Source organism: Borostomias antarcticus (genome assembly GCF_949987555.1).
Source record: "Borostomias antarcticus genome assembly, contig: scaffold_83, whole genome shotgun sequence".
Lineage (NCBI taxonomy): Eukaryota > Metazoa > Chordata > Actinopteri > Stomiiformes > Stomiidae > Borostomias > Borostomias antarcticus.
In genome coordinates this window covers 493566-509648 of record NW_028176176.1, presented here as the reverse complement: position 1 = coordinate 509648, position 16083 = coordinate 493566, and positions in this window count along the sequence as shown.

Below are 16083 nucleotides of genomic sequence, written 5' to 3'. Positions count from 1 at the left end.
CACAAAAGCCAGTTCATTTATAATGGCTCTACACAATATCCAGTCTTAAAGCACACTTTAAAGATGTAACACACATCAATTCTTTATGAACGCTGATAGCATTTGTGTAACAGAAACATGGCTGGCATCTGCCATAGCCACATTTGAGCTATGTATGTGACTGTCTTTGTCACCTGACAAGGTACATCAGGTTAAATTCATGCAACAGCATCATCATACAACCACAATCACAGTTAATTCATCTGATGATGTCAAGTGAGTGTCAGGTCCTTTTAAGCATCTCAACACATTTCTTCTATTTTGGGACCTATTTTTAGGACCTATATCTCTGCATGTCGACATCCCACATGGCCATTCTCCAGGCCTTCCATCTGCCTGGGAGACCCACCTTTACCATCAAGTATCACTGCAGGGATAGCTTGACAATTCAGCAATCTGTGAACAACACTCACAATTCTAGTTTCTCTCTTAACCTCACAGTTTTCAGAAGAATGCCCCTCTCCTACCCATACATTAGGTGTAAGTAGGCTATGCAATTTAAGGTCTACATTTCCATCCAATTGACCTGAATGACTACTGTCAAACTAAAGTGGAGTCCATATGCATTCAATTGTAGTGATCTTGATTATTTCAGTTAAACAAGCACATTCTTCATATAAGAAGAGATGACACATTGGTTTAATTCTAGCAATGAAAATACAATGAAAGTGCAATGGGGGTCCCTTTGCACAACAATGCTTATATAAACCTCAAAATGTCACCTGACAGTGTTGTGCCCAATTAGTAAGTTGTAGAGCATGCCATCAGCTACCCATACAGGCATTATGAACCCCATTTAGCCACGGGGGGCGCTACAGCAATCAATTGCGTTTAAGCCACTTTTAAGAATTTTGGCTGGTAAAAGCGCCACACTTTGGCCTAACTGCTTCATATTTCTTCAGTTACCTCAAGATATGCTCTGGTACTACTATATCTGTTTTCCGAAATACCATCCAAGCGGTTAGGCCTTAACAGGAAATGAGCTCTCTAGCGCCCCCATTCAGTTTGATCTGGCCAGTAATGGAGGCTTTGCCTCAGGCTGACATTGTTGATATGAACACAAAGTTTTGTGGTGTTCCATCTATTCCATCAGAAGTAATATGCCTTTTTGTGAAAAGCCACACCCTCTGCAATATTCAATTGCTCATAGTGGCTCTTTTCATCAAGTTTTCTAAATTATGCCGAGATGGAACTTTAGATATTAATTGCTAGATTCTACCTACTGTGCTTCATGTAGATTGACAAAACTTTCTAGGAGGAGATAGATTTTAAGTGTTTTTCTACAATTGCAAAATTGTTGCAAATTAACATAATCTGAAGTTATGGCTCTTTGAGGCAAATTTGTTCAACCTGATGAGACATATATGCCTCCAAAGCGTCATGACTCTAGCTCCAACGGGGCATGAGATATGACCTTTCAAAGTTAGCATTTTAGCCCCTTTTATGTATTTTGGCTTGTTATAGCGCCATCCTGTGGCCAATCAGGCTCTTCTTTCTCGAGTGACCATTAGACATACCCTGGTACCACTGTACCGTGGTTCGGAAAGCTCTGCATGGCGGTTAGGCCTAAACTGAAAATGAGCTCTCTAGCGCCCCCATTTGGTTTGATTCGGCCAATAATGCAGTGGCCGCCTCAAGTTATATCTGCACAGATGTTTACCAAGTGGCGTGGTGTTCTGCACAACCCTTAAGAAAGTATACCCCTTTATGTGAAAAGCCACGCCCCATGCCATTTTCATTGGCTCATAGTTGCTGTTAAATGTAACTTTTTCTACTTTTGCCGAGATGGAATTATAGATATCGGTCCTTAGATTGTGTGTACCCAGTATCATGCAGATTGGTCAAAGTCTCTAGGAGGAGATAGATTTTAAGCGTTTTTCAAAAAATTCAAAATGGCGGAAAATCTATATAACCGGAAGTTATGGGTACTTGAGGCAAATTTGTTCATCGTGAGGAGAGACATATGTGTGCAAAGTGTCATGTCTGTAGGTCAAACGGGGCCTGAGATATGCCTGTTCAAAGTTCGGAACTTCAGTCGGCTGCTATAGCGCCCCCTTTTGGCCAATCAATGTGAGACTTGCTCCATGGCTTCGGGCCATAAGCCTCTACCATCGTGCCAAGTTTTCGTAAAAAGTTACCAATCGGCTATAGGGCCTGGCATAGGCTCCCATGGCGGAAAAAGAATAATAATAACACTACCAATAACAATAGGGTCTTCGCCCCTTCGGGGCTTGGCCCCTAAATATAGCTGCAAGCAGCAATAACGGGGCCAAGCGCAACTAACGCATCAAAGCCAACGAGGAAAACACGCCATAGCTACATTGGAGCTATGCATGTGAGCATCTATGTCGCCTGACCAGGTGAATCAGGTCAAATTCATGCAACAGTATCATCATCACCATGATCATCATCATCATCATCGTTATACAACTGCATTCACATTCAATTCATCTGACAGCATCAAGTGAGAGTCAGGTCCTTTTTAGAATCTCATTACATTTATTCTATTTTGGTACATATGTTTTAGGGCCTATTTCTCCACATGTCTACATGCCACATGATCATTCTCCAGGCCTTCCATCTGCCTGGAAGGCCCACCTTTACCATCAAGTCTCAGTGCGGGGATTTCTTGATAATTCAGCTATTTATGAAGAACACTCACAACTTTTGTTTCTCTCTACACCTCACAGTTTCCAGAAGAATGCCCCCCCTACACTTGGTGTAAGTAGGCTATGTAGTCTGTGGGCTACTGCGCTCTCCCAGGATGAAGTGTTTAGACTAAAGGCTACAACCCTCTCCCTGGTTGAAGTGTGTAAGCTATATACTGCAAAAGGAACACTTTCCAAACGTGACACTCTTTACCACTCTACCATACAGTTTGTCACACACGACACATACAATACACACCACTGCACTCGTTACTGTTTGGACAACTAACCTTCCCATCAAACCTGTCATAACATTCCCTAGTTTATTCTCATTTGCACCCTTCTCCAACTATCACCTCTCTACCTATGTCACATGTTACACTAAATGCCTCTCTCACACAGACTCCCACAAAAGCCAGTTCATTTATAATGGCTCTACACAATATCCAGAGCAACTAACGCATCAAAGCCAATGAGGAAAACACGCCATAGCTACATTGGAGCTATGCATGTGAGCATCTATGTCGCCTGACCAGGTGAATCTGGTCAAATTCATGCAACAGTATCATCATCACCATGATCATCATCATCATCATCGTTATACAACTGCATTCACATTCAATTCATCTGACAGCATCAAGTGAGAGTCAGGTCCTTTTTAGAATCTCATTACATTTATTCTATTTTGGTACATATGTTTTAGGGCCTATTTCTCCACATGTCTACATGCCACATGATCATTCTCCAGGCCTTCCATCTGCCTGGAAGGCCCACCTTTACCATCAAGTCTCAGTGCGGGGATTTCTTGATAATTCAGCTATTTATGAAGAACACTCACAACTTTTGTTTCTCTCTACACCTCACAGTTTCCAGAAGAATGCCCCCCCTACACTTGGTGTAAGTAGGCTATGTAGTCTGTGGGCTACTGCGCTCTCCCAGGATGAAGTGTTTAGACTAAAGGCTACAACCCTCTCCCTGGTTGAAGTGTGTAAGCTATATACTGCAAAAGGTACACTTTCCAAACGTGACACTCTTTACCACTCTACCATCCAGTTTGTCACACACGACACATACAATACACACCACTGCACTCGTTACTGTTTGGACAACTAACCTTCCCATCAAACCTGTCATAACATTCCCTAGTTTATTCTCATTTGCACCCTTCTCCAACTATCACCTCTCTACCTATGTCACATGTTACACTAAATGCCTCTCTCACACAGACTCCCACAAAAGCCAGTTCATTTATAATGGCTCTACACAATATCCATTGTCTTAAAGCACACTTTAAAGATGTACACACACATCAATTATTTATGAACGCTGATTGCATTTGTGTAACAGAAACATGGCTAACATCTGCCATAGCCACATTTGAGCTATGCTTGGAGCATCTATGTCGCCTGACCAGGTGAATCAGGTCAAATTCATGCAACAGTATCATCATCACCTTGATCATCATCATCATTATACAACTATGTCACATGTTACACTAAGTGCCTCTCTCACACAGACTCCCATAAAAGCCAGTTCATTTATAATGGCTCTACACAATATCCAGAGTCTTAAAGCACACTTTAAAGATGTACACACACATCAATTCTTTATGAACGCTGATAGCATTTGTGTAACAGAAACATGGCTGGCATCTGCCATAGCCACATTTGAGCTATGCATGTGACTGTCGTTGTCACCTGACAAGGTGCATCAGGTTTAATTCATGCAACAGCATCATCATACAACCACAATCACAGTTAATTCATCTGATGATGTCAAGTGAGTGTCAGGTCCTTTTAAGCATCTCAACACATTTCTTCTATTTTGGGACATATTTTTAGGACCTATTTCTCTGCATGTCGACATCCCACCTGGTCATTGTCCAGGCCTTCCATCTGCCTGGGAGACCCACCTTTACCATCAAGTATCACTGCAGGGATAGCTTGACAATTCAGCAATCTGTGAACAACACTCACAATTCTTGTTTCTCTCTTAACCTCACAGTTTTCAAAAGAATGCCCCTCTCCTACCCATACATTTGGTGTAAGTAGGCTATGTAATTTAAGGTCTACATTTCCATCCAATTGACCTGAATGACTACTGTCAAACTAAAGTGGAGTCCATATGCATTCAATTGTAGTGATCTTGATTATATCAGTTAAACAAGCACATTCTTCATATAAGAAGAGACAACACATTGGTTTAATTCTAGCAATGACAATACAATGAAAGTGCAATGGGGGTCCCTTTGCACAACAATGCTTATATAAACATCAAAATGTAATCTGACAGTGTTGTGCCCAATAAGTAAATTGTAGAGCATGCCATCAGCTACCCATACAAGCATTATGAACCCCATTTAGCCACGGGGGGCGCTACAGCAATCAATTGCGTTTAAGCCATTTTAAATAATTTTGGCTTGTTATAGCGCCACCCTTTGGCCTAACTGCTTCATATTTCTTCAGTTACCTCAAGATATGCTCTGGTACTACTATATCTGTTTTCGGAAATACCATCCAAGCGGTTAGGCCTGAACAGGAAATGAGCTCTCTAGCGCCCCCATTCAGTTTATTCTGGCCAGTAATGGAGGCTTTGCCTCGGGGCTGAAATTGGTGATATGAACACAAAGTTTTGTGTTGTTCCATGCATTCCTTCAGAAGTTGTATGCCTTTTTGTGAAAAGCCACACCCTCTGCAATATTCAATTGCTCATATTGGCTCTTTTCATCAAGTTTTCTAAATTATGCTGAGATGGAACTTTAGATATTCATTGCTAAATTATATATACTGTGCTTCATGTAGATTGACAAAACTTCCTAGGAGGAGATAGATTTTAAGTGTTTTTCAAAAAATGCACAATTGTTGCAAATTAACATAATTTGCAGTTCTGGCTCCTTGAGGCAAATTTGTTACAGCTGATGAGACATATATGCCTCCAAAGCTTCATGACTCTAGCTCCAACGGGGCATGACATATGACCATTCAAAGTTTGCAATTTAGCCCCTTTTATGTATTTTGTCTTGTAGTAGCGCCACCCTGTGGCCAATCAGGCTCTTCTTTCTCCAGTGACCATTAGACATACCCTGGTAACACTGTACCGTGGTTCGGAAAGCTCTGCATGGCGGTTAGGCCTAAACTGAAAATGAGCTCTCTAGCGCCCCCATTTGGTTTGATTGGGCCAATAATGCAGTGGCCGCCTCAGGTTATATCTGCACAGATGTCTACCAAGTGGCGTGGTGTTCTGCACAACCCTTAAGAAAGTATACCACTTTATGTGAAAAGCCACGCCCCATGCCATTTTCATTGGCTCATAGTTGCTGTTAGATTTAACTTTTTAAACTTTTGCCGAGATGGAATTATAGATATCGGTCCTTAGATTGTGTATACCCAGTATCATGCAGATTGGTCAAAGTCTCTAGGAGGAGATAGATTTTAAGCGTTTTTCAAAAAATTCAAAATGGCGGAAAATCTATATAACCGGAAGTTATGGGTCCTTGAGGCAAATTTGTTCGTCATGAGGATAGACATATGTGTGCAAATTGTCATGTCTGTAGGTCAAACGGGGCCTGAGATATGCCTGTTCAAAGTTCGCAACTTCAGTCGGCTGCTATAGCGCCACCTTTTGGCCAATCCATGTGAGACTTGCTCCATGGCTTCAGGGCCTAAGCCTCTACGACTCTGCCGCTTTTTGTAAAAAGCGACCAGTCGGTTATAGGGCCTGCCATAGACTCCCATGGCAGATAAATAATAATAATACCATCAATTACAATAGGGGCTTCGCCCCCTTCGGGGCTTGGCCCCTAAATATAGCTGCAAGCAGCAATGAACGGGGCCAAGCGCAACAAACGCATCAAAGCCGACGAGGAAAACACGCCATAGCTACATTGGAGCTATGCATGTGAGCATCTATGTCACCTGACCAGGTGAATCAGGTCAAATTCATGCAAAAGTATCATCACCATGATCATCATCATCATCATCATTATATAACTTCATTCACATTCAATTAATCTGACAGCATCAAGTGAGAGTCAGGTCCTTTTTTGAATCTCATTACATTTATTGTATTTTGGTACATATGTTTTAGAACCTATTTCTCTGCATGTCTACATGCCACATGATCGTTCTCCAGGCCTTCCATCTGCCTGGAAGGCCCACCTCTACCATCAAGTCTCAGTGCGGGGATTTCTTGTTAATTCAGCTACCTATGAAGAACACTCACAACTTTTGTTTCTCTACACCTCACAGTTTCCAGAAGAATGCCCCCCCTACACTTGGTGTAAGTAGGCTATGTAGTCTGTGGGCTACTGTCCTCTCCCAGGATGAAGTGTTTAGATTAAAGGCTAAAACCCTCTCCCTGGTTGAAGTGTGAAGCTATATACTGCAAAAGGTACACTATCCAAACTTGATACTCTTTACCACTCTACCATCCAGTTTGTCACCCATGCCACATACAATACACACCACTGCACTCGTTACTCTTTGGACAACTAACCTTCCCATCAAACCTGTCATAACATTCCCTAGTTTAATCTCATTTGCACCCTTCTCCAACTATTACCTCTCTACCTATGTCACATTTTACACTAAATGCCTCTCACACACTGACTCCTACAAAAGCCAGTTCATTTACAATGGCTCTACACAATATCCAGTCTTAAAGCAGACTTTAAAGATGTACACACACATCAATTCTTTATGAACGCTGATTGCATTTGTGTAACAGAAACATGGCTTACATCTGCCATAGCCACATTTGAGCTATGCATGTGACTATTTCTCTGCATGTCAACATCCGACCTGGTCATTGTTCAGGCCTTACATCTGCCTGGGAGACCCACCTTTACCATCAAGTATCACTGCAAGGATAGCTTGACAATTCAGCAATCTGTGAACTACACTCACAATTCTTGTTTCTCTCTTAGCCTCACAGTTTTCAGAAGAATGCCCCTCTCCTACCCATACATTTGGTGTAAGTAGGCTATGTAATTTAAGGTCTACATTTCCATCCAATTGACCTGAATGACTACTGTCAAACTAACGTGGAGTCCATATGCATTCAATTGTAGTGATCTTGATTATTTCAGTTAAACAAGCACATTCTTCATATAAGAAGAGACGACACATTGGTTTAATTCTAGCAATGAAAATACAATGAAAGTGCAATGGTGGTCCCTTTGCACAACAATGCTTATATAAACATCAAAATGTAATCTGACAGTGTTGTGCCCAATTAGTAAGTTGTAGAGCATGCCATCCGCGACCCATACAAGCATTATGAACCCCATTTAGCCACGGGGGGCGCTACAGCAATCAATTGCGTTTAAGCCACTTTTAAGAATTTGGGCTCGTTATAGCGCCACCCTTTGGCCTAACTGCTTTATATTTCTTCAGTTACCTCAAGATATGCTCTGGTACTACTATATCTGTTTTCGGAAATACCATCCAAGCGGTTAGGCCTCAACAGGAAATGAGCTCTCTAGCTCCCCCATTCAGTTTATTCTGGCCAGTAATGGAGGCTTTGCCTTGGGCTGACATTGTTGATATGAACACAAAGTTTTGTGGTGTTCCATCTATTCCATCAGAAGTGATATGCCTTTTTGTGAAAAGCCACACCCTCTGCAATATTCAATTGCTCATAGTGGCTCTTTTCATCAAGTTTTCCAAATTATGCCGAGATGGAACTTTAGATATTCATTGCTAGATTCTACCTACTGTGCTTCATGTAGATTGACAAAACTTTCTAGGAGGAGATAGATTTTAAGTGTTTTTCTAAAATTGCAAAATTGTTGCAAATTAACATAATCTGAAGTTATGGCTCTTTGAGGCAAATTTGTTCAACCTGATGAGACATATATGCCTCCAAAGCGTCATGACTCTAGCTCCAACGGGGCATGAGATATGACCTTTCAAAGTTAGCATTTTAGCCCCTTTTATGTATTTTGGCTTGTTATAGCGCCACCCTGTGGCCAATCAGGCTCTTCTTTCTCGAGTGACCATTAGACATACCCTGGTACCACTGTACCATGGTTCGGAAAGCTCTGCATGGCGGTTAGGCCTAAACTGAAAATGAGCTCTCTAGCGCCCCCATTTGGTTTGATTCGGCCAATAATGCAGTGGCCGCCTCAGGTTATATCTGCACAGATGTCTACCAAGTGGCGTGGTGTTCTGCACAACCCTTAAGAAAGTATACCCCTTTATGTGAAAAGCCACGCCCCATGCCATTTTCATTGGCTCATAGTTGCTGTTAAATGTAACTTTTTCTACTTTTGCCGAGATGGAATTATAGATATCGGTCCTTAGATTGTGTATACCCAGTATCATGCAGATTGGTCAAAGTCTCTAGGAGGAGATAGATTTTAAGCGTTTTTCAAAAAATTCAAAATGGCGGAAAATCTATATAACCGGAAGTTATGGGTCCTTGAGGCAAATTTGTTCGTCATGAGGATAGACATATGTGTGCAAATTGTCATGTCTGTAGGTCAAACGGGGCCTGAGATATGCCTGTTCAAAGTTCGCAACTTCAGTCGGCTGCTATAGCGCCACCTTTTGGCCAATCCATGTGAGACTTGCTCCATGGCTTCAGGGCCTAAGCCTCTACGACTCTGCCGCTTTTTGTAAAAAGCGACCAGTCGGTTATAGGGCCTGCCATAGACTCCCATGGCAGATCAATAATAATAATAATAATACCATCAATTACAATAGGGTCTTCGCCCCTACGGGGCTTGGCCCCTAAATATAGCTGCAAGCAGCAATGAACGGGGCCAAGCGCAACAAACGCATCAAAGCCGACGAGGAAAACACGCCATAGCTACATTGGAGCTATGCATGTGAGCATCTATGTCACCTGACCAGGTGAATCAGGTCAAATTCATGCAAAAGTATCATCACCATGATCATCATCATCATCATCATTATATAACTTCATTCACATTCTATTAATCTGACAGCATCAAGTGAGAGTCAGGTCCTTTTTAGAATCTCATTACATTTATTGGTACATATGTTTTAGGACCTATTTCTCTGCATGTCTACATGCCACATGATCGTTCTCCAGGCCTTCCATCTGCCTGGAAGGCCCACCTCTACCATCAAGTCTCAGTGCGGGGATTTCTTGATAATTCAGCTACCTATGAAGAACACTCAGAACTTTTGTTTCTCTACACCTCACAGTTTCCAGAAGAATGCCCCCCCTACACTTGGTGTAAGTAGGCTATGTAGTCTGTGGGCTACTGTCCTCTCCCAGGATGAAGTGTTTAGATTAAAGGCTAAAACCCTCTCCCTGGTTGAAGTGTGAAGCTATATACTGCAAAAGGTACACTATCCAAACTTGATACTCTTTACCACTCTACCATCCAGTTTGTCACCCATGCCACATACAATACACACCACTGCACTCGTTACTCTTTGGACAACTAACCTTCCCATCAAACCTGTCATAACATTCCCTAGTTTAATCTCATTTGCACCCTTCTCCAACTATTACCTCTCTACCTATGTCACATTTTACACTAAATGCCTCTCACACACTGACAAAGTTATATGCCTTTTTGTGAAAAGCCACACCCTCTGCAATATTCAATTGCTCACAGTGGCTACTTTCATCAAGTTTTCTAAATTATGCCAAGATGGAACTTTAGATATTCATTGCTAGATTCTATAAACTGTGCTTTATGTAGATTGACAAAACTTCCTAGGAAGAGATAGATTTCAAGTGTTTTTCCAAAAATGCTTATTTGTTGCAAATTAACATAATCTGAAGTCATGGCTCTTTGAGGCAAATTTGTTCAACCTGATGAGACATATATGCCTCCAAAGCATCCAAGAATCTAGCTCCAACGGGGCATGAGATATGACCGTTCAAAGTTTGCATTTTAGCCCCTTTTATGTATTTTGGCTTGTTATAGCACCACCATGTGGCCAATCAGGCTCTTCTTTCTCCAGTCACCATTAGACATACCGTGGTACCACTGTACTGTTTTTCGGAAAACTCTGCATGGCGGTTAGGCCTAAAATGAAAATGAGCTCTCTAGCGCCCCCATTTGGTTTTATTGGGCCAATAATGCAGTGGCCGCCTCAGGTTATATCTGCAGAGATGTCTACAAAGTGGCATGGTGTTCTGCACAACCCTTAAGAAATGATACCCCTTTATGTGAAAAGCCACGCCCTCTGCAAATTTCATTGGCTCATAGTTGCTGTTATCTTTAACTTTTTCAACTTTTGCCAAGATGGAATTTTAGATATTGTTCCATAGATTGTGTGTACCGGATGTCATGCAGATTGGTCAAAGTCTCTAGGAGGAGATAGATTTTAAGCGTTTTTCAAAAAATTCAAAATGGCGGAAAATCTATATAACCGGAAGTTATGGGTCCTTGAGGCAAATTTGTTCGTCATGAGGAGAGACATATGTGTGCAAATTGTCATGTCTGTAGGTCAAACGGGGCCTGAGATATGCCTGTTCAAAGTTCGCAACTTCAGTCGGCTGCTATAGCGCCCCCTTTTGGCCAATCGATGTGAGACTTGCTCCACTGCTGTGGGGCCTAAGCCTCTATGACTCTGCCGATTTTCGTAAAAAGCGACCAGTCGGTTATAGGGCCTGCCATAGACTTCCATGGCAGATAAATAATAATAATAATAATAATAATACCATCAATTACAATAGGGCTTCGCCCCCTTCGGGGCTTGGCCCCTAAATATAGCTGCAAGCAGCAATAACGGGGCCAAGCACAACTAACGCATCAAAGCCAATGAGCAAAACACACCATAGCTACATTGGAGCTATGCATGTGAGGATCAATGTCGCCTGACCAGATGAATCAGGTCTAATTCATGCAACAGTATCATCATCACCATGATCATCATCACCATGATCATCATCATCATCATACAACTGCAATCACATTCAATTCATCTGAAGGCGTCAAACGAATGTCAGGTCCTTTTAAGCATCGCATTACATTAATTATATTTTGGGACATATCTTGTAGGACCTATTTCTCTACATGTCTACAGGCCACATGGTCATTCTCCAGGCCTTCCATCTGCCTGAAAGACCCACCTTTTCCATCAAGTCTCAGTGTGTAGTTTGTTTGATAATTCAGCTATCTGTGAAGAACACTCACAACTTTTGTTTCTCTCTACACCTCACAGTTTCCAGAAGAATTCCCCCCCTACACTTTGTGTAAGTAGGCTATGTAGTCTGTGGGCTACTGCGCTCTCCAAGGATGAAGTGTTTAGGCTAAAGGCTACAACCCTCTCCCTGGTTGAAGTGTGTAAGCTATAGAGTGCAAAAGGTACACTTTCCAAACGTGACACTCTTTACCACTCTACCATCCAGTTTGTCACACATGACACATACAATACACAACACTGCACTCCTATCTGTTTGGACAACTAACCTTCCCATCAAACCTTTCATAACATTCCCTAGTTTATTCTCATTTACACCCTTCTCCAACTATCACCTCTCTAACTATGTCACATGTTACACTAAATGCCTCTCTCACACAGACTCCCACAAAAGCCAGTTCATTTATAATGGCTCTAAACAATATCCAGAGTCTTAAAGCACACTTTAAAGATGTACACACATCAATTCTTTACGAACGCTGATAGCATTTGTGTAACAGAAACATGGCTAACATCTGCCATAGCCACATTTGAGCTATGCATGTGACTGTCTTTGTCGCCTGACTAGGTACATCAGGTTAAATTCATGCAACAGCATCATCATACAACCACACTCACAGTTAATTCATCTGATGATGTGAAGTGAGTGTCAGGTCCTTTTAAGCATCTCAACACATTTATTCTATTTGGGGACATATTTTTAGGACCTATTTCTCTGCATGTCTACATCCCACCTGGTCATTCTCCAGGCCTTCCATCTGCCTGGAAGACCCACCTTTACCATCAAGTATCACTGCAGGGATAGCTTGACAATTCAGCAATCTGTGATCAACACTCACAATTCTTGTTTCTCTCTTAACCACAGTTTTCAGAAGAATGCCCCTCTCCTACCCATACATTTGGTGTAAGTAGGCTATGTAATTTAAGGTCTACATTTCCATCCAATTGACCTGAATGACTACTGTCAAACTAAAGTGGAGTCCATATGCATTCAATTGTAGTGATCTTGATTATTTCAGTTAAACAAGCACATTCTTCATATAAGAAGAGACGACACATTGGTTTAATTCTAGCAATGAAAATACAATGAAAGTGCAATGGGGGTCCCTTTGCACAACAATGCTTATATAAACCTCAAAATGTAATTTGACAGTGTTGTGCCCAATTAGTAAGTTGTAGAGCATGCCATCAGCTACGCATACAAGCATTATGAACCCCATTTAGCCACGGGGGGCGCTACAGCAATCAATTGCGTTTAAGCCACTTTTAAGAATTTCGGCTCGTTATAGCGCCACCCTTTGGCCTAACTGCTTCATATTTCTTAAGTTACCTCAAGATATGGTCTGGTACTACTATATCTGTTTTCGGAAATACCATCCAAGCGGTTAGGCCTGAACAGGAAATTTGCTCTCTAGCGCCCCCATTCAGTTTAATCTGCCCAGTATTGGAGGCTTTGCCTCTGGCTGACATTGTTGATATGAACACAACATTTTGTGTTGTTCCATGCATTCCTTCAGAAGTGATATGCCTTTTTGTGAAAAGCCACACCCTCTGCAATATTCAATTGCTCACAGTGGCTATTTTCATTATGTTTTCTAAATTATGCCGAGATGGAACTTTAGATATTCATTGTTAGATTCTATATACTGTGCTTCATGTAGATTGACAAAACTTCCTAGGAGGAGATAGATTTCAAGTGTTTTTCAAAAAATGCAAAATTGTTGCAAATTAACATAATCCGAAGTTATAACTCCTTGAGGCAAATTTGTTTACCCTGATGAGACATATATGCCTCCAAAGCGTCCTGACTCTAGCTCCAACGGGGCATGACATATGACCATTCAAAGTTTGCATTTTATCCCCTTTTATGTATTTTGGCTTGTAATAGCGCCACCCTGTGGCCAATCAGGCTCTTCTTTCTCGAGTGACCATTAGACATACCCTGGTACCATCGTACCGTGGTTCGGAAAGCTCTGCATGGCGGTTAGGCCTAAACTGAAAATGAGCTCTCTAGCGCCCCCATTTGGTTTGATTCGGCCAATAATGCAGTGGCCGCCTCAGGTTATATCTGCACAGATGTGTACCAAGTGGCGTGGTGTTCTGCACAACCCTTAAGAAAGTATACCCCTTTATGTGAAAAGCCACGCCCCATGCCATTTTCATTGGCTCATAGTTGCTGTTAAATTTAACTTTTTCAACTTTTGCCGAGATGGAATTATAGATATCGGTCCTTAGACTGTGTGTACCCAGTATCATGCAGATTGGTCAAAGTCTCTAGGAGGAGATAGATTTTAAGCGTTTTTCAAAAAATTCAAAATGGCGGAAAATCTATATAACCGGAAGTTATGGGTCCTTGAGGCAAATTTGTTCATCATGAGGAGAGACATATGTGTGAGAAGTGTCATGTCTGTAGGTCAAACGGGGCCTGAGATATGCCTGTTCAAAGTTCGCAACTTCAGTCGGCTGCTATAGCGCCCCCTTTTGGCCAATCCATGTGAGACTTGCTTCACTGCTGCGGGGCCTAAGCCTCTATGACTCTGCCGAGTTTCGTAAAAAGCGACCAGTCGGTTATAGGGCCTGCCATAGACTTCCATGGCAGATAAATAATAATAATAATAATAAATATAGCTGCAAGCAGCAATAACGGGGCCAAGCACAATGGACGCAAGAAAGACAACAAGGGAAACGTGGAATTGGAACCATGCATATGAGTGTCTGTGTCACCTGACCAGGTAAATCAGGTTAAATTCATGCAACAAAAATATGATCATGCAAGTGCAATGACATTCAATTCATCTGACGGCATCAAGTGAGTGTCAGGTCCTTTTTTGCATCTCATTATATTCATTGTAATTTGGGAGTTATCTACATTTTAGGACCTTTTTCTCTGCATGTCTACATGCCACGTGATCATTCTCCAGGCCTTCCATTTGCATGTGAGTATCTATATATGTCGCCTGACCAGATGAATCAGTGCAATCACATTGAATTCATGGCATCAAGTGAGTGTGAGGTTTATTTTTAGCATGTCATTACATTGATTGTATTTTGGGACATATTTTTTAGGACGTATTTCTCTGCATATTGACTTGCCACATGGTCATTCACAAGGCCTGGCATTTGCCTGGGATAACCAACTTTACTATCAAGTGTGTGTGGGGATTTATTTATCATTAACCTATGTATGATCAATGCTCACAGGTCTTGTATCTCTATTAACATCATAGTTTTCAGAACAATGCCCCACCCCTCACACACACACACACACACACACACACACACACACACACACACACACACACACACACACACACACACACACACACACACACACACACACACACACACACACACACACACACACACACAGACATACACTTGGTGTGTGTAGGCTATGTAGTCTATGGGGTGCTGCAGGCTACTACTCTCTCCCTGGTTGAAGTGGGTAGAATGCAGGCTACAACTATCTCGGTTCAACATCATAATCTCCATTTGCCGTTGTGTGCTTCGACAACCAGTGGGTGGCGGTAATGCACCTATAAGTTGTTTGTCAACCGCCATTAACCCCAAGAAGAAGACGAAGAAGCAGCAGTAGTAGAAGCAGCAGAAGAAGAAGAAGAAGAAGAAGAAGAAGAAGAAGAAGGAAAAAAAAGTTTGTTCAACGTTGTCCACAGTTTACACGAAAATACATTTTGTAAAAGGGATTTTTTTGGCAAGTCATTGAGGTAACGTAGCTTCGTTCGTTGGCTATGCTGTGTTATGTCGCTCTGATGTTACCTGAATGCAAAGGGGATAGCGAAAGGCGCTAGCTGTTGTTTACTGCAAGCAAGCTAGCTAGCTATTGCTGGCTAATGTTAGGTAGCTACGTGCGCTATGTTGATGATGCTAACAAGCTAATTCGCTATTTAGGCGACGTCGCTTGATATACTAGACACGTTTCCACTTTCAACATAAATGTTTTTCAGGCATTTGTCCGACTTCGTCACGGGCAGTAGATACTGTGGCACCTATTTGGCTGAACGGGTAGGCGCGCTAGCCAGCTAAGTTAGGGTTAGGGCATGCTAAAGCACCACGTGAGAGCTAGCTAGGCAGCTATGTTAGGGCATGCTAAACCTGCACGTGAGAGCTAGCTAGGCAGCTAAGTTAGGGCTAAACCTGCACGTGAGAGCTAGCTAGGCAGCTAAGTTAGGGCTAAACCTGCACGTGAGAGCTAGCTAGGCAGCTAAGTTAGGGCTAAACCTGCACGTGAGAGCTAGCTAGGCAGCTAT